This window comes from Talpa occidentalis, unplaced genomic scaffold (assembly GCF_014898055.3).
Source record: "Talpa occidentalis isolate TD23 unplaced genomic scaffold, MPIMG_talOcc4v2.1 talOcc4.6, whole genome shotgun sequence".
NCBI classification, from domain to species: Eukaryota; Metazoa; Chordata; class Mammalia; order Eulipotyphla; family Talpidae; genus Talpa; species Talpa occidentalis.
The window spans coordinates 86,695,792-86,712,716 of NW_023604972.1; the positions used below are offsets into that span (position 1 = coordinate 86,695,792).

At 40.3% G+C, this 16,925-nt stretch overlaps 1 long non-coding RNA gene across 1 annotated transcript in view; it reads right to left on the minus strand.

Moving 5' to 3' along the window:
* Positions 1 to 16,925, minus strand: part of LOC119260591 (uncharacterized) — a 412,686-nt gene that overhangs the window by 28,823 nt on the left and 366,938 nt on the right. Inside the window, exons 5-6 of the long non-coding RNA XR_005128756.2 lie at positions 9,533 to 9,680; positions 6,354 to 6,414 (exon numbers count right to left, since the gene is read on the minus strand). This is a non-coding gene — a long non-coding RNA (uncharacterized LOC119260591). The remainder of the gene's footprint in view (positions 1 to 6,353; positions 6,415 to 9,532; positions 9,681 to 16,925) is intronic.

Consider the following 16,925-nt stretch of genomic DNA (forward strand, 5'->3'; position numbering starts at 1 on the left):
TTCCGGTAGTAACACCCAGCAGCCTGAGAGCTGAATCTGAGGAGATGGACAGGTTGGCCAGTCAATGTGATGGAAAAGCACAGTGAAAAGAAGTTTACAGTGGAGAAAACTCCAACATAACATCATACATGAGGTCCAAAAGTTCAAATAATTTACTAGGCTAGTGAAATGAGAATGGAGAATAGATGGAGGGTGGGATCCAACCACCAAATAAAGTCTACTGAATTTGCATTACTACAGGATGTGTCCTCATGGGGTTTTACTGAGACTGGAAGAGAATGGTTGAAAGGATGAACCCTGGAGTCCATGCTGTGTAGGGAACAGAGTGAGGAGAGGAGGGCACTGAAAATTGATGGTTGACAGTAAGAGGTCCCAAAGGTAGGAGAACAGCTAGGGAAAATGTAGAAGGCTGTCATCAGCAGCACAGAGTCAGCCTTAGGAGGAAGAGGCAGCTTTGGGTCATGAAAGCGTAATGACATAGGTGCTGGAAGATCCAGGTTCTATTCCCAGCTCCACCATATGTGCCATATGACCTTCCTGTACTTCAGATTCTTGATTTAAACATTGGAAATACCAGAATCTTTCCTGTGAATCTAACTACCTCATTGACAGTAATCATTTGAAGTGTTAAAAGCTATGAGATATGCTGGAAAATAGATCCAAAGTTCTCTTTTTTCCATCATGGCAGAGAGAGGGTGTGTGGAAAGGGAAGTGGTTACCTAAGAACTCACCATGGAAGTGCTAGCCTCGCATGTAGACTGTGCTTAGTTCAGAGAAGGAAAGACAGATTCCCATACTCTGCCTTTACCTCTTGCTATCTATTACAAACTTTTCTCAGTGATGCTGTGGCTCTATTTTAATTTTTTAGTTTTTTTTCCCCCCATAATCAAATTTTGCATGATCATTCACACACATGAAAATATTAGATAAGGGGCCTGTAATCTGAGCTGGTAGTTCAGCGTGATACTTTATTAGAGGTTACCCTGTATTCTTAATACTTTATTCCTAGTCTCTCTTCACTCTCCTATTCTTATTAATCCCATACTCTGGGAAAAACAAAATTCTTTTCTTTCTGTGATTGTCTCTATTTTAGTAAGTGATACCATCACCCACTCTTGTTCAAGGCATAAACTTGAGTCTTTCTCTGTTCCTGCCTTTCCCTGATATCCAGTTCATTGGTAGATTTGCCTAACTCCACTTGCAAAAGAAATCCACTTTCATCATCTTTGCGATGTCACCACAGTCAAACTACTGTCCCCTCTCACAAGGACAACTTTGATAAGCACTTAATTGGTCTCCTGTTTCCATGTTTGCTTGCTTATAATCTATTATCACCACATCCCATCTTCTGAAGCCATCGTTTTCAAAGTATGTGTCAGAGTGCCACCTAGAATAAAATCTTTCCTCCTTCCCCTACTCCACTCAGGCTACTCTCGTCATTCTCTGTGACCTTGAGCTTGCCGAACTTGTTCATTTGCCACAGTGTTCTCTTGCCTTGGAATGTTGTTCTCCTTGATTCTCACTTTGCTAGTTCTTTGTTATTATTCAAATCTCAGATTGTCACCTCCTCAGAGAGTTCTTCCCTGACTACCCAGCCAAAAGGATGAATAATTTCATGTCTCACAGAATCATATATCTCCCTTTCCCTGACCTTTCTTACCTACCTTTCCTTTTACCTAACACCCTTAATAAGTACTCTTTATTCCATTTCTTAAGTTGGCTTCTGGCATGTATTAAGGACCATTTAGAATTCCCTAAAACCACCTGTGGGACTAAATTTGTGGAGCAAACAATGTCTTGAGGGTCAAACATATTCCTTCCTCTTTCCCTCTCTTCATTCCTCCTTTCCCCTCTTCCTTCTACCCTTTTTCACTCTCCCTTTACACAATTAACTCCCAGGCTTCCACGCTGTATCACAGTCATGTTTCTAAACACAAAAGTAGCTAGGATATATGGGCCTCCCTTGGTGGTGCAGGCGGTTGAGCGCCGTGCTGTGAAGCTGTCTGCAGTCTCTGCAGCACTGGTTCGATCCCAGCCGACCGGCGAGGGTCGCACATGGCACAGCAGACCTCTACTGTCTCGCCCGCTGCTCCCCTCAGCAGTGTATGCCATTAGTCTGCCTGTTCTGTTCCCCGCTCTGTCTCTGGTGAATCCTCTCACCCTCCTGCGCATCTGGTCTATACCCCAGTTCTTGCATAAATAAATAAATAAATATATATATATATTTTTTTTTTTTAAAAGTAGCTAGGACACAAAGGAATACTTGAAGTCCAAAGATTCAGGTGGAGTTCTATTTTCCTTCTGTTTCTTTCTGAGCTTCAGTTTTCTTACATTTGAAGTAGCAATAATAGCAATAATAGTTCTGTTTCACAGGTTGTTGTTGGGTGAGATGGTGAATATATTGGTTTATTTACTGCTACAATAATGCTCTGTAACAAACCACCTCAGTTTCTCATTATTCTATGGGTCAGCTGAGCAGTTTTGTGGACCTGAGCTGGCTCACACATGTATCTGTAATGAGCTGTTTACTCAGTTAAGGCTGAATGAAGGTGCTAAGATAGCTCATCTCTATTTCATATGGTCTCCTCTCTCCCTCCAGGTTAGTTTAGGCTTGTGTTTCCGACTGTGGTTACTGCTTGTATAAAGTGTGCAGCCTTCCTGTTGTCTGACCAAGTCATATGGCCAATTCTGCGGCCAAAGAGTGTAAATACAAGGAGGTATGAAAAACCCATAACCAACAATGCAATCAATCTACCACAATAAGATCAAATCATGATGGAATGCAGCCTTGTCCTCCGGGAAGCCTCCCGTAGGTCCCCTGAGCACATCTGAGCACCCCTTCTGATATGCTTCCATCATAGAAACTATTCATAAATATTATGGGAATTCCTAACACTCCCTAGGCTCTAGGTTCTGGGGTGCTGCACATATAACTGTGACTGTGACAAAGTCCACTGCATTTCAGTGGCTGAAGATGAATAATGAATAAGCAAGCACATGAAAATTATACTTGATTGCACATACCAACATGTGCTCTTAAAATACTGCTTAATAGCTTTCTGTAAGTATGTCAATCTCCCCCACCACACTGGGATCTCCCTGAGAGTAGGGATTTAGTTTTTTCATCTTTGCATCTCCAGCTCCTCACACAATGCCTGGCCTAGTAGCAGCTCAATAAATAATAGAACTATAAGTATGCAAGAGAGCATTGTAGAAGGTTTTACCTAAAGATGGTATGGGCATGAGAGGTTTGGAACCAATCTTTGTCATGGAAGTATCTGTACATTCTTAGGCTCTCATTACTTTCAGTTCTTATGTATTCCCATGGGAAGACACAGAGACAGTCCTTTCTCAAACAAGGGACACTCCTGTCTCTACATTAGTCTACACAAATACTCTCCTGTCACATATGTCTGTCACACAAAAGTGATTCAAACCAACAGTTCAGGCAACATTTATCTAGTTTTGATCCTCTTCTCACCCATAGGAGCTTATGCTCCCTATTCTCAGAGCTTGTATGGCAAAGAGACAATTGTGGTGGCAAAGTCAAAGAGGATAAGGGACATGTGGATCTGGGTGCTTGCCTCCTCCACTTGAGACTGTGAAGGCAAAAATTAATCATTTTTAGTAGAAAGGCTCCTTATCATCCCACCTGTCTCAGCATGACTGAGATAGACTTGGACTACAATTTGCAAGTTTTGTCATCAATGGTTAGATTTCTTTTTTCACTTGGCTTGGTCTTTGCCCTCTATTTGAATGTTTATTCAGGGCATCTTTCCATAAACTAATATGCTGGCTTGAAGGCACGGGATGGTTTGAAAAGTACTAATATGACTATGTATCAGGTTTTTGAGGGCTCAGTTGCTGAACTGCCTTACCCTGTTTGGGGGATTCTTAGGAGTCTTGAAAGAAGTAAGTAACTGCCTCCCACTTTAGAAAGAGAAAAAGCCAAATTCTAGCTTTCTGTCTCCTCACTGACAGGGTAGGTGTGCGCATACAGCCAAGCCCAGATAATCAGATGCTTACATGCGGAGCTGTGGCGCATTCTTCCCTCTGGGGCCAAAGTGGCTGGGGAATAGCACCAGCAGGAAAAAATGTCCTACCTCTAGTATTCAGTGGGACTATCTCTTGCAGAGTGATTTGTGTCTTCCCACCCCACAATTCTTATGCTGAATATCTAACCACAAATACTTCAGAAATTGACCCTAGTTGGAATTGGGTCTTTGCAGAGTAATCAAGTTACAGTGAGGTCACTAGGGAGAGTCCTAATCCAAAATGAGTAGTATCCTTAAGAAAAAGGAGTAGTTTCAGGCATAGATAAGCATAAAACAAACACAATATAAACAGGCACACAAGATGACAACACAGATGACGAGTCATCTATAAGTCAGAAAAAGACCTGGAACAGATTCTTCCCTCACAACCCTTAGAAAGAACCAACCCTGACAACACTTTGTCTTGACCTTTTAACCTGCAGAACTGTGAAACAATAAACTTCTTTTGTTCAAGCCACCAAGTCTGTGATACTTTGTTAGTGGCAGCTTTAGCAAACTAATACACCATGCTCACCAGAAAGTTCCTATGGTATGGTTTTGGCTGTGGATCTAGACTCCTTAGATTTCTGCTTTTCTGAAGCTATTAAATATCTTTTGAAGAATTTTTTTTAAGTAAAACTCAACCAAAGTATGCTGTTTTCAACTAGGATACCCAAGTAGCACAATATTTTGAAGAGTTTTTCCTCTATAGGAAATTCTGGGCTCTTTATTTTTTCCTTTCTCAATGAAACAGCTTCTTCCTCTGAGCTCGTTGGTCCAGTCAAGACTTCGTGAGATTGGCATATCTGACTTTCATCTGTAATTGAGGGCTTTTAAACTAATCTAGCCCTGCTCTTCCCTTCCTACTGACAAATGCAGTTTTCTTATATGACTCACTTCAGAAGAGCTGGATAATTTGTTAATTCTCTTCATTTTAAATAATCAAAATCAGATACTGTTCAAGTTGTACCATGGAGAGAAAATGTGCCCTCTGCAACATGATCTACTTAACACATAACAAGAGGCTATCCCTAGTCCTAGCACCTTAGAGGTGCAAATTAAACACTCCCATTTGAATTCCAGTTCTAGAGTATGTCCTGAGCAAGCTACTCTATTAAACTTACTTTGGATTTGGTCATGTTATCACCACAACGTGAACTCTAGCCTTGCGAGCACATTTTGATGGACCATGTGGATTATATCTACAGCAGTAACATTCAGTTTCTTATGAACACATGACACCGAGGCTATGGAACTATCCATTGGATAAAACTGTGTTATCTGATCGTAGTTTTGCACAGACTCAAAAGACTAGGGAATTGAAATTTATTTTGTTGCTTGCTATGATATTTCATAATTCAAGAAAGAAAGAAAATACTATAACAGGAGTAGAAATTATTCAACTCAGGTCCTCTACTTCACATTAGAAGCAGAGAAGAGAGAAAAAGGAAAAGGCCAATAGAGTATGGTGCCTGCTTCTATTTCCCAAAAGTGAAGTGGGGAATTAATCTTTGTTATGGAAGAACCACGTGCTGGACACCATGCTAACCGCTTCACCAATACTATCCCACTTAATTCTTCAAAAGCCATCCGGAATCACTTCTTTCACTGTTATTCCCATTCTATAGATCAACAAATATGTTTTCACACTGTGAAGTGGGCAAATCAGTATCATATATTGCTCCAAATATATAATTAAAATTAAAATACACTTTTTTTTACAAAGTTCTTTCAACATTCATTATCTCATTTTTCTAGTATACAAGAAGGAGAACATGTTTTCGGCATCATCCAAGAAATCCTCGAAATAACAGTATTCCTTTCGCTTAGTGTGGCTAGTGATTAAAATGCATGGGAAAGTCAAGTTGGTCCTAGGAGTAAACAATGCTGAATTGAATTAATACTTCTCACAACCCTCCCCCTTATGTCAATTCATCCCTGACCACATGAGTAGACCAACTATCTTCTAGGGAACCTGGCTGTTTAACACCTATGATTTGATTAGTTTTGCCCATTTTTAGTGCCCAGGTATCTTTCTTCTTTTCATACTCCTTTTCCCTTTCTGGCTGCCTCTTCTACAGTTTATAGTTTGAGGGTATATATGTTGTGTATTCTATAGTCACTGATGGCTATGGCTCCTCATTCTCTCTGGAGGAAAAGAGAGTATGGATGCCTCATAAGCCAAATAGTTCTTTTTCCCTTTCTCCATTGTCTCCTCCTCCCTCCACTATTAATGTTCTGGCTGAGTTATCTTGGGCAAGTCACTTACCTCTTGACAGCTTGGTGATTTCAGTTAGAGTAGAGGTGATGGTATCTTACCTGGCTGACAGCAAGGCGTGGCTCAGAGCTTCAGCGTCTGTTCTCTCCACACCAAGAGCTACTTCAAAAAAAAAAAAAAAATTTTTTTTTCTCATACTATTCCAACTGCATGACTTAAAAGAGTCATCTTATAGTAGATATTCTTCTGAGTGGCAGTTATGATTGGTAAACAGCACAGGTCTACTTGATTAATAGGATCCAACAATTATATTCGTATATATCTATCTGTAGATTACCTTTTAATTTACAAGTTCTTTTAAAAGTCACAATCTCATCTAATCCTCACACTAACTCTGTGAGAGTATGTTATCTTTAGTTTAGACTTGAGAAAACTGAAGTTCATAAATCTTAAATGACTACACTAAGATGTCATACATAGTCAGAGCCAGGAGTAAACCTACTCATAGACTGATAATTTGACCCTACCATTACCAAGTGCACAACCAGAATTTTAACTCTATGAATTTATGGCCAAAAAGTATCTTTCTTGTTTAATGTATAATGCTTTGTATTACCTATGCCTAGTTGTTTTTTTTTTTTTTTATAGATTTTATTTATTTATTTATACAAGCACTGGGCACAGTCAGAAGCGCGGGAGGGTGAGAGAATTCACCAGAGCCAGAGCGAGGAGCAGAGCAGGCAGAAGGACCGAAGTACACTGCTGAGGGGAGCAGCGGGCGGCAGGAGAGGTCTGCGCCCCATGTGGGACCCTCCTCTGGTGGCCGGGGATCGAACTGGCCCTGCAGATGCTGCGGGTAGCTTCGCAACCCAGAGCTCAACCGCTGCGCCACTGGGGAGGCCCCATACACCTAGTTTTTCTTTAGGGAGGAAGAGCATTATTTTTTTTTAATGATTTATCATTATCGTCTTCAATAATTTTTGCAAATGAACTCTCCAGTGTTTCCTATGCTTCTAATTCTGTTTATATTTTTATAATGCCAAGAAAATAACATTTTTGTGTTGTCAAATTTGTTGATCTATCTCTTCGTAGTTTCTGTCTTGGAAATGGTTTCTCAGTCCAAAATCATATATATTTTTGTCTACCTAGGCTGTAGTTTTGCTTTTGTATTTAATTCTGTAGTCCACATGAAATGTATCTAACTGTTTAATGTGTGCTAAGAGTTCAGCTTGAAGCTTTTCACATAAGTGCATGGTGATCCCAGCTATATTTATTAATTAAGCGTATTCCCCCACCCCAGTGATTGGATCATTATCATATTTTAAGTACAATTTATATTTGGATTTGGCTTTCTATTCATCACAGGTTCTCCCTATCTCTACCCCTCTTGCTCCAGGTGCAGGAGGATAGAGCCCACCCTCCCAGCTCAGCATCGCTCTCCCTTGTGCACCAATGGTCCAGGCAATGGTGCCCCTTGCCCCAGGCACTTGTACCCCTCTAGGTGATAGGGCTATGATTACAGGGCCCAAACCCCAATGAGTGGACTAAAAAAGATGTTATCTCTAATTATGAGTGTGTGTGTGCGTATGCGTGTGTGTGTGTGCGCGCGCGCAGGCTGGTGCGCCTCAGGACTAGTTCTCTGTATTCTGCAGTTTTGAAGGCAGAGAACTGTTTTCTAACTGTAACTTGGGTTACAGGTGGAATCTGAGACTGACATAAGGCCTGTCCATTTAGAAACTCTTCCTTATTCAAGATGGATTTACTTCATTTAATGTAGGGCTATGTGGGGAAGATTTTGCAACCGTCATGTTCTCTTAAGGTGTGCTTGTCCATAAGGAAATGTGGACATATAGGAGAATTCAAGACCTATGCAAGCTGCATGTATAGAAAATGGACACTGATCTGGGGAGAGACCAAATTTATCAACTGGCCAAATCCCTGAGAAATACCCACTTCTTTACTATTTAAGGTCTGTTCAAGTCACTTAAAATCATAAAATGTTACATCTGAAATGGTCCCTAGACATCTTCGAGTTCAACCTCCTTGTTAGGAATGAGGAAACTGAGGCCCAGAGAGAATATGTGACCTGCTCAAAGGTCAGAGCCAGGGTTAAGAAGTGTTTCAATGCACCCCCCTAAAAGCTGACCGTAGATATGAGGCATCAGAATGGGAAGGGGAGAGGATGATTATAGGAAGAGCACAGGGATTATGGTGATGGATTTGGGTGCTTTGGTAATAGGGCAACTACGATGAGGGAGAAATCATATATTGTTCAAAAATTAACAATGGTGTAAGAAAAAAGTACTTCATTAAAATTTTTTTTTTAAAAAAAGAGTCTGATTTATTTGCTTTGGTATGCACAGATAGCTGGGTCCCTGTAGAGTGTGTACCCCTTAACAATTTGGGATCCTTGGGTACCCTTCAGTCATGCACTGACATGACTACTGAAAACAAAATCTCATACAGTAACCTATATGTAATCCTGCCCACCTGCAGTAGCTATCATCTTAAGTGATGTGTTTTCACAGCCTTGAGTTTGCTTTTAGATGGTTTTATTGCATCTATAGATTCATAAAATATTTTTATATCTTAGCTATATTTAGCATGGTAAAAATGGTATTCTATGATGTCTGAAATTTCCTTCAAAATAATAAGGGAGGATAAGGCAATAAATGAAACAAGACTGGTCAAGATGGAAGTTGGGCAGTAGGTACGTGGGGAAATGACAGTATTCCTGTTCGTATAGTTTTAAATTTTTCCATATAAAAACTGCTAAAGGATATCATGCTGTATATAATACTTTGTGACTTTCTTCACTAAGCATTTGATTGCTAAGAATCATCTATATTGTTACTAATTTTGATTTCTACATACTATTCCCTATTTAAAATAGATTACAGTATATTTGAAATATTTTTGAATATAAGCATTTGAAGCAAAAGGAGATTTATGATTCACTTAAAAATCCAAAGGAAAAATATTTCTCTTTCGCATAGACTATAGTTAGCTTGATTTTTTTTTTCAGGCTTCTCCCCTTCCGGAATAGACCACGCTCCATCCCATCTCCCCAGAATTCCATGGAGTGGATGATCCACCTCAGGTGACCTATGGGCAGAACCGGGGCATTTCTACTTGTCTCCATGCAGATCTGGTTCTTAGCCATCACTTAGACCTTGGCTTCCTGAGGTGTTGCCCTCCTATGGGGAGCCTTCCACCCTTCCCTGATTTCAGGCAGTTGAGGACCCAGAGGAATACTAGCAGCAGGTGGAGAGGGTGATACCTGTTGGTTTTCTCCAGTCTCTGCAGTTCACTCCCCTGTTTCAGCCCTTCTGCTGCAAATGACCTCAGTCTTCCAGGCTCAGCTCCGAGGGATCCCTTCTTAGTAGTGGGGCCCAGCTGGATTTTCATTCTTTCGCTCAAAGACAGTCCTAACATCAAATCCAGAAAAAAAGTAAGCGTGTCTCTCTTTTGCCCTACTTAGTCAACTTTCCATCCACTTCAGTTTGATCCATGTAGCATGGCATTTTCAAAAATGTATTTCTAGGTTGCACTGAGACTGACTCACTTAGAGATTTAGCACCACCCTTCCTGCTAGATCATTTGCTGGTTGCATATGACCCAAATGCTAATTATTTCTTTAGTTTTTCAAATATTTACTGGTTTCCTACTATGTGCCAGGCACCGTGACAGGTTTTGTCTGTACAATGGCAAACAATATGCAACATCTGCTCCTTCAAAGGGACACTGAAAATTACATAAGTGAGTGTATACAGGCATTTGTAAACAAAGCCACATTGTGACTTCTGTGGGCCCTAATGTCTTTGCCTTCATTGCCCCTTCCTCCATAAAAATATTAAAAATTACACTTTATGTTTATTCACACTACAAAAAGATGAATGTATTAATATTACATATTAAAATATCTCTTCTCATGTTAAAAGAATTTTAAGCACTTTTATGAGGCCCTAAAAATATCACAAGCCCTAGACTGTCTACAATGCCTAATAGGAAAAGTTGGTCTTGCCTACCATATATATTTCCTTCTCTATTTTAGGATAACTCAGCTTCACCTCTTTACTCTTCCACTTAGGAGAAAGACGATCCCTCATATGATGGCAATTCCATACTTGGCGATTCCATATTCCATTGAAACTGTGTGTATTGATACAGAATAATAATGGGATCTCATTTAAATGAATATATTTTTAATATATCATAGTGGCAGCCACAAATGTCTACCAAACAATAATAACTAAAATGAAAATTTACTGAATCTAGACTATAAGAGCAACATCAGTCCACAAATATTAACTTATTTTTGGTAACACACCTCAGAGATGTTATTAATGACATGGTCCCCATATTATAGATGAAGACATGAAAGCATTCAAGGTGAAATAATTTGTTCAGAGACACACAAATAATGAGAGGCTTAGCCAGGCTGTGGATCTGGTTCCAGAGTCTTCACCGAAGACACAATGGCATGAGACATATCATCCAGGCTATTTTCGACCTAATTGTGAATTTTTCAGCCTTTATAAAACTGCAGTCAGCCAGAAGCCCACAACCTACAGTTGGGAGTCATACTTAGGGTAGAGGTTCTACTCTTTATATAGCATTCTTATCACTGGAACTCATTTACTACCTGAGATGTTGCTATTTCAGGGATCCTATTATAGGAATGTCTGGTAGTGGCAGACATTCCCCTACACCAGTCCACCCTCCCCTGTAAATTGGTTTTAGAGAGTTCAGCCCCCCTGAACCCTGACATTGTCCATAGGCTTGAGGGACTAGAATTACATCCATTACCTCCCTGGGTTGAGTCCCCACCAACAATGTATATTCGCAGTAAAATAATTTACATAGAAAAGATGTCTTAAATTCTAGGCACTCAATGCCAGAACAATATTTGTCAGGTAGAAATTTATGCAATCATAAGACTAAAGACAATTTTTATTTCAAAATGTTATTGCAACCAGCATAATAATTCTCCCTAAGTGCGTACCAAAGTACTTTAACCCGAGTCCTCGTACATCCTTTCAGTAGATCGAAAAATATCCTCTTGAAATTGAATTTACTCCAGAACTTTAGTTGTGCAACATGAGAAGGGAAGACAGAAAGGAAACATTTCAACTGAGGTGTACATCATGAGGAAGGGAAGAGATAACATCCTCACCCACAAGTACAATATTCTGATGCAGAAATGTTAATTGCTTTACAAGAACTTTAGAACAGAATCAAAAGTAACAATTGAGAAGTATGTTTTTGGTATGGAGGGACAAAGCTTTAATGCCTGTCTTTTTTTTTTTCATTCATATAGCTTGGGATCAACAAACATGACTAAATATTATCCAGACCATTCGTGTGACTGGGTAATATCACATACAATTGAAACAGGAAAATCTATGAAAGCGGAGCCCAAAAAGCTCCTCAGATTATGGCATTTAGGTAATGCCAGGCATGAGTAGTCAGATAAAGACCATGTTCTGTCCAGTACTGCATTGTTCCCTTTCTTGAAAGGAAGCAAAAATACATGTTTTTAAAAATTAGTACAAATTCCATGGCAGTCTATCCCTAAGTCTCTGGACTTTGTATAAAGAAGTATCTGATCATTAACTGGAGTTCCTAGAATAGGATTCCGGGCAGAGGTATGCGGATAGGTGACAGATGGTGGGTTTTTGCCTTTCAACCCATAACGGTAAACTTAAGCACTCTCTGAGTTTATTTTCAATGCCATACACAAGGGCTTATGGTTTATAATAAGCCATCCTCCAAACCCATTTCCAGGAAAAGATTGTCCGTGTGTGTCACCCTGCATCACTTCCCAGGCTACCCAGTGACCATGAGGACTCCAGGAGTCTCGGCCAAGTCTCAAGTGCCAATAATGGAGGGAGGGAGTGACATTTCCGGTCCTTATTACTATTTATACCAATGTTCTGAGTTTAGTCTCAGACACATCTTAGATGCATTACTTAGAATTTACAGCTTAAATTCTACTTTCTCACCTGGAATGAAAAACCAACACACATTTCACCAAACCATCCCTACTTGTTATAAAAGGAGGGAAGGAAAGAAAATTTTGTCTCACAGGTCAGGTTCCTATCTCAAGGTGGGAAAACTTAGTAATCTATACTCAAAAGTAAACAAGTTACACTCACCCCATACCCCCAGCCTATGAGGTGTGTAAATGTTAAACGGGCAATTCTAATTTTATTCTTGATATGGTGTCCCTGTTGTGTCAACTCCTGCCTTCTCTTTATTTTGAAGTTAGTGAATGCAGGCCCCTGATTCCATATGAGACCACGTAATTCCACAGGGCTTTTCAGATGGATTGGATCAACATAGGGACATGAATTTGAATGAGCATAAACTCTAGCTATATGACTCCAACTGAAATGTGAGGCAGAGAACAGCACTGAGATTCATGAACGTCAATTTACTTTGAGGAGAAGCTGGATAAAACTTTGAGATTGGTCTCAAAATAGCCTGGACAATTTTAGTTTTCTGACAGCATTTGGTGGCAAGCCTGTTAAAGAACACCATCTTGAAATTTCCCATTTGTGTGCTGTAGATAGCATATCATCTGGACACACCCAGAGCTTCACAAGCATTAATCACCAAGGCACACCTGGCATGGAACAGCGATGTAAGAAGAGGAGCGAGAGTTTTAGATGGACCCCATACTTGTGTTTTCTACATTCCTGCCTATTCAACTAGTTAACAATGGTACCCACAGTGATCATGGGTTGCAATGGTAAAGAGCACAGCTGCCAAGAGTTATGAGGGCTCAATTTTGAATTCCACCTTTGCCTGTATTGGCTGTGTGACCATGGACAGAACCCTTAACTTCTCTGAGCCTGAGATTCCCAAAGGGACAAAGTATTTCAGGACCTAGCAGAGTATCTGCACATATGGGGACTCATGGTCTTTCCCCTCCTATATGGGTTTTCCTTTTTACTGAGAATTAATAAGGGTGATATGTATAAAAATACAATTCTCACAGACCTTTATCACCAGGGGCATGGCAATGTAGAACTTATTACTTATATTCTTACTATTTGAAAAAGGCCATTTACACATTTCTGTTTCTGATTCATGCTATCAAGTGACTTTGATGTGGACAATTTTGTTCTGGGAGGAGCTATCTGAGAGACTCAGCAGATGAAGGTCAGTGCTCATCTACTGTCCTTATGGAAGAGTTCCTGATTTGACAGTCTTAGTGCTGGCCTGTCATTAGCAATGACATTAGATAGTGACATTCCCTCAAGTACCAATACCATATTTATAAAGGAATCCAGGGGATTCTTTGGTGATCAAAGAGAAACAGAACTAAGACTCCTTATTGTAGAGTCTCCAAGTTATTAGAACATCACTGAAATATTTAAATGTCCCTAATGGCTCTAATCTAGCAGCAAATGTCACTGCCTGTGGCTCAAGGGAAAATGCACGATCATGCACATTTGAGTACCTTAAACTTAGGAACAGGGTCAAGATTGTCCAAGAGGGAATCTAGGTAGGTGCTGACATTGTCCTTTTTGGAATCCATCATTATCATACCATAGCCATGCCCTGTGAAAATTGGCTGAATATGTGAGTAAAAGATTTATCTTACTGCTACTCAACTGGCTATTGTATGAAGCCCCAAGGCCAAGTGGAACATGGCACTTCAGGGAGATGCACTCTACACTGCCTACTACTTCTGACCCCAAATGGTTGGTGTCAGCAGCCCGCCTCCTTGTGCTAGGTTGAGGGACGAATGCATTCAGTACAGACGAAGTTAGTCCTGTCATCTTTCATGTGTGACTGTGTTGTCTTATGTGGACTTGGGTTCTCAGAGATCTCGTGGGCAATGGCCAGGAAAGAAAATATAGTCTCTTCTTCTCGTGAGAACAGGGGATTAAAGTTATTATAAATTGAACATTCAAAGAAAGCTTCCAAACTGATGAAGCAGGAAATATTAGTTATGCCTAGGTGCATTTGAGTTGGCAGTCTTCATAACATCTGTTCTGAGTCCTTCTGAAAATCCTTAAACTAAAGAATTTTTAAAAATTAAAAATAGTCAGGAGCTCACATCTTAGCAAGAGTTGTGTCTCTTTACAACAGTGACTTCCAGTCTAGATTTCCAGATGAAGAAGATGCTAAATGGAGCTTGGGACCATAGGTAGGTTAACTTATCTTTTGAGGTAGATAATTCATTTCCCTTAGGTGACTAATTTCCAACTCCTTTCCACCAGTTTGACCTTTAGCCTATCTCAATTAGTTACAAAAACTTGTATTCAGATTCAGTTTTTGGTCTTCAGAGACAGAACTGAAATTTCATCACAATTTAATATTCTTAAGGAAAGATCCAAACTAGCTCATTAGAAATAAATGTCTTTTGATGGTTCAGGAACAGGCCAAGAACAGGGACCTTCTTTACAGCTTTGTTCAATATAGATTCAAAGGTATCTTCTAAAAGATTGCTCATATTGCAAATTTGTCAGGTTTTATAAAACTTTAAGTAAATGCCCTGGAGCAAGAAATAACCTTTCTCCTTAGATATAATAATAGAATTGGCAATTTTATAATCTGACTCAGAGAGCATTTTTTTACCTGATAATCTTGAAGTAATTTTCAACATCAATACTGACCTTTATTACTTTGTTAGTGGGTAGGGAAGGTGCCAAACCTTTGCTCACCTTTTATGTGCCATAGCTTCCAACATCAGTTGCAGGAGGGAAACAAAGGAGAGTTGCCTGAATTTAGATTCCTATCTCCCATTTGCATTCCTACCAGGACCCCTATATCATTCTTGCTGAACATTTGGGGTTTAGGGAAGCATCTGGATTCATGTGAGTTTGACTGGTTCATCTAATTTGGCCTGGTGTGGGGCATCATTCCTAAGAGACTTTATCCCCCTGGGGTACTAGGTGCATGGTTAAGAAAAATCTTGTCTGTTGCATTTTAAAAATGATCCCATTGGGAAGGAAGGCCCAGTGTGACCATAAAGCCTTTCAGACATTGCCTACTCATTCATTCACCTATAAATAGCCTAGGGTATAACACCTACTGGGGGCCCATCACTCACTAAGTTCTTTAAGGAGCTTAGGTTAGACACACATCCTTGTAATCCTCCAGACTAGGTCCCTGTTTTACCGACAAATGAACTAGCCCAAAGTCATCTAGATACAGAGTGGCAGGTCCATAACCAAGATCATAGTTTTATGATGCTTAATGTTTGTTCTACCACCCTACTCTTCCTCAGGTAATGGCAAATAATATGAAACTTTTGTCCTGGGGTGGTTCACAAGAATGGAAGGAAAATGAGACTTTGTACATAAGAACAATGGTTATCCCTGAATAAGAATGTGACGGGAGGGGGCAGAGAATACATATGTGCTGAGTACCCTTAATGTACAGAGAGTTTTACTATACATTTTCCTACATAATAGTCACATCTACTTCATATGAGGAATATAAAATCATCACAGTCACTAAAAGGAAACTGAGGATCTGAGATTCTGTCATTTTTTATTAAGCTGTGCCTAGAACTGTGACCCATTTATCTGCCCACTGCCTAGAGGCTCAGTGAACTCCCAGAGGGGAGTAGTTTGGTTGGAGAAGGCTACTTGGAAAGGTGAGGCTTGAGTGGGTGCATTGCACTTACTTAGGCGCAGAGAAACCTCAGCAGATGGAAGAAGCACAGATGGCCTCCCTGTGATTGCGTCACCACCCAGAGAAGGTTGGAGCCAGTTACACACCCACTGCTTTGCAGTCTCAAATGTAAATTGCCTAGAAAATTGAGCATGCTGTAGAGAAAGTTTGCATCTTAAACCTGCAGCAGCCCCAACTACAGGTTGCCTATTCTGGACAAAAGTAACACAATATATAGTGGGGAACTCCCGAGAGTGAAGAAGACCCTGAACCCCATGTGAGTTTGCTCCTTTCACGGAGAACCCATACAGACATCAGTGAAGAGGCATCAAGATGGGGATGCTGGACACAGCCTGTACAAGCTGAGGGAGAATCAGGCAGAGTGTGTGAGGAAAGGAAGGGCAGCAGAATATGAGGCAAGTTTAAGAAGAAATATCCTGAGCAACAGCTTGAAGGATGTGGTTTGGCAGAGATCAGGGTGAAGCACCTGAGGTAAGGTGTTGAGGTGAGAGAAGGAAAATTCCATCCTCAGTTGGAACACAGAGGACAGAGTACGTTAGCTGAGATGAGGCGTTTTGAGAGGGAGCATATGATGGAAAGTTTAGAAACTCAGAAATTCTACCACATTAACCTGCAGTAGGGACCTTACTCCACTTTGAAGACCTGTGGATACGACTCTGGTATTGTCAGGTTCCCTTTACACACAGAGCCCTGAGTCAGCAAGGCAAGAGAGGAAGACCTTGTCAGACCTTAGTTTTAACATCCCCTTCTCCTAATCAAAGCAGAGTTTTGAAACAACAGATTGAGTAAATTCAAGTAAATACTGAATTTTAGGAGCTTTAGGGTTAAGACATTTCAATTGAAATGTGCCAAGGAAACTAGGCCACTGGCCATTAGTGGGTCTGACTCTTGTTTAATGAAGAATCTCCAGTGGATTTATGTTTGAAGGGGTGCTTCATCACTGCATCATAAATTTTCAGAACTCTTAGTGTCTAGAAAGGTTGAAATGGTATTTACCAAAGTCTCTTGCACAGGGAGCA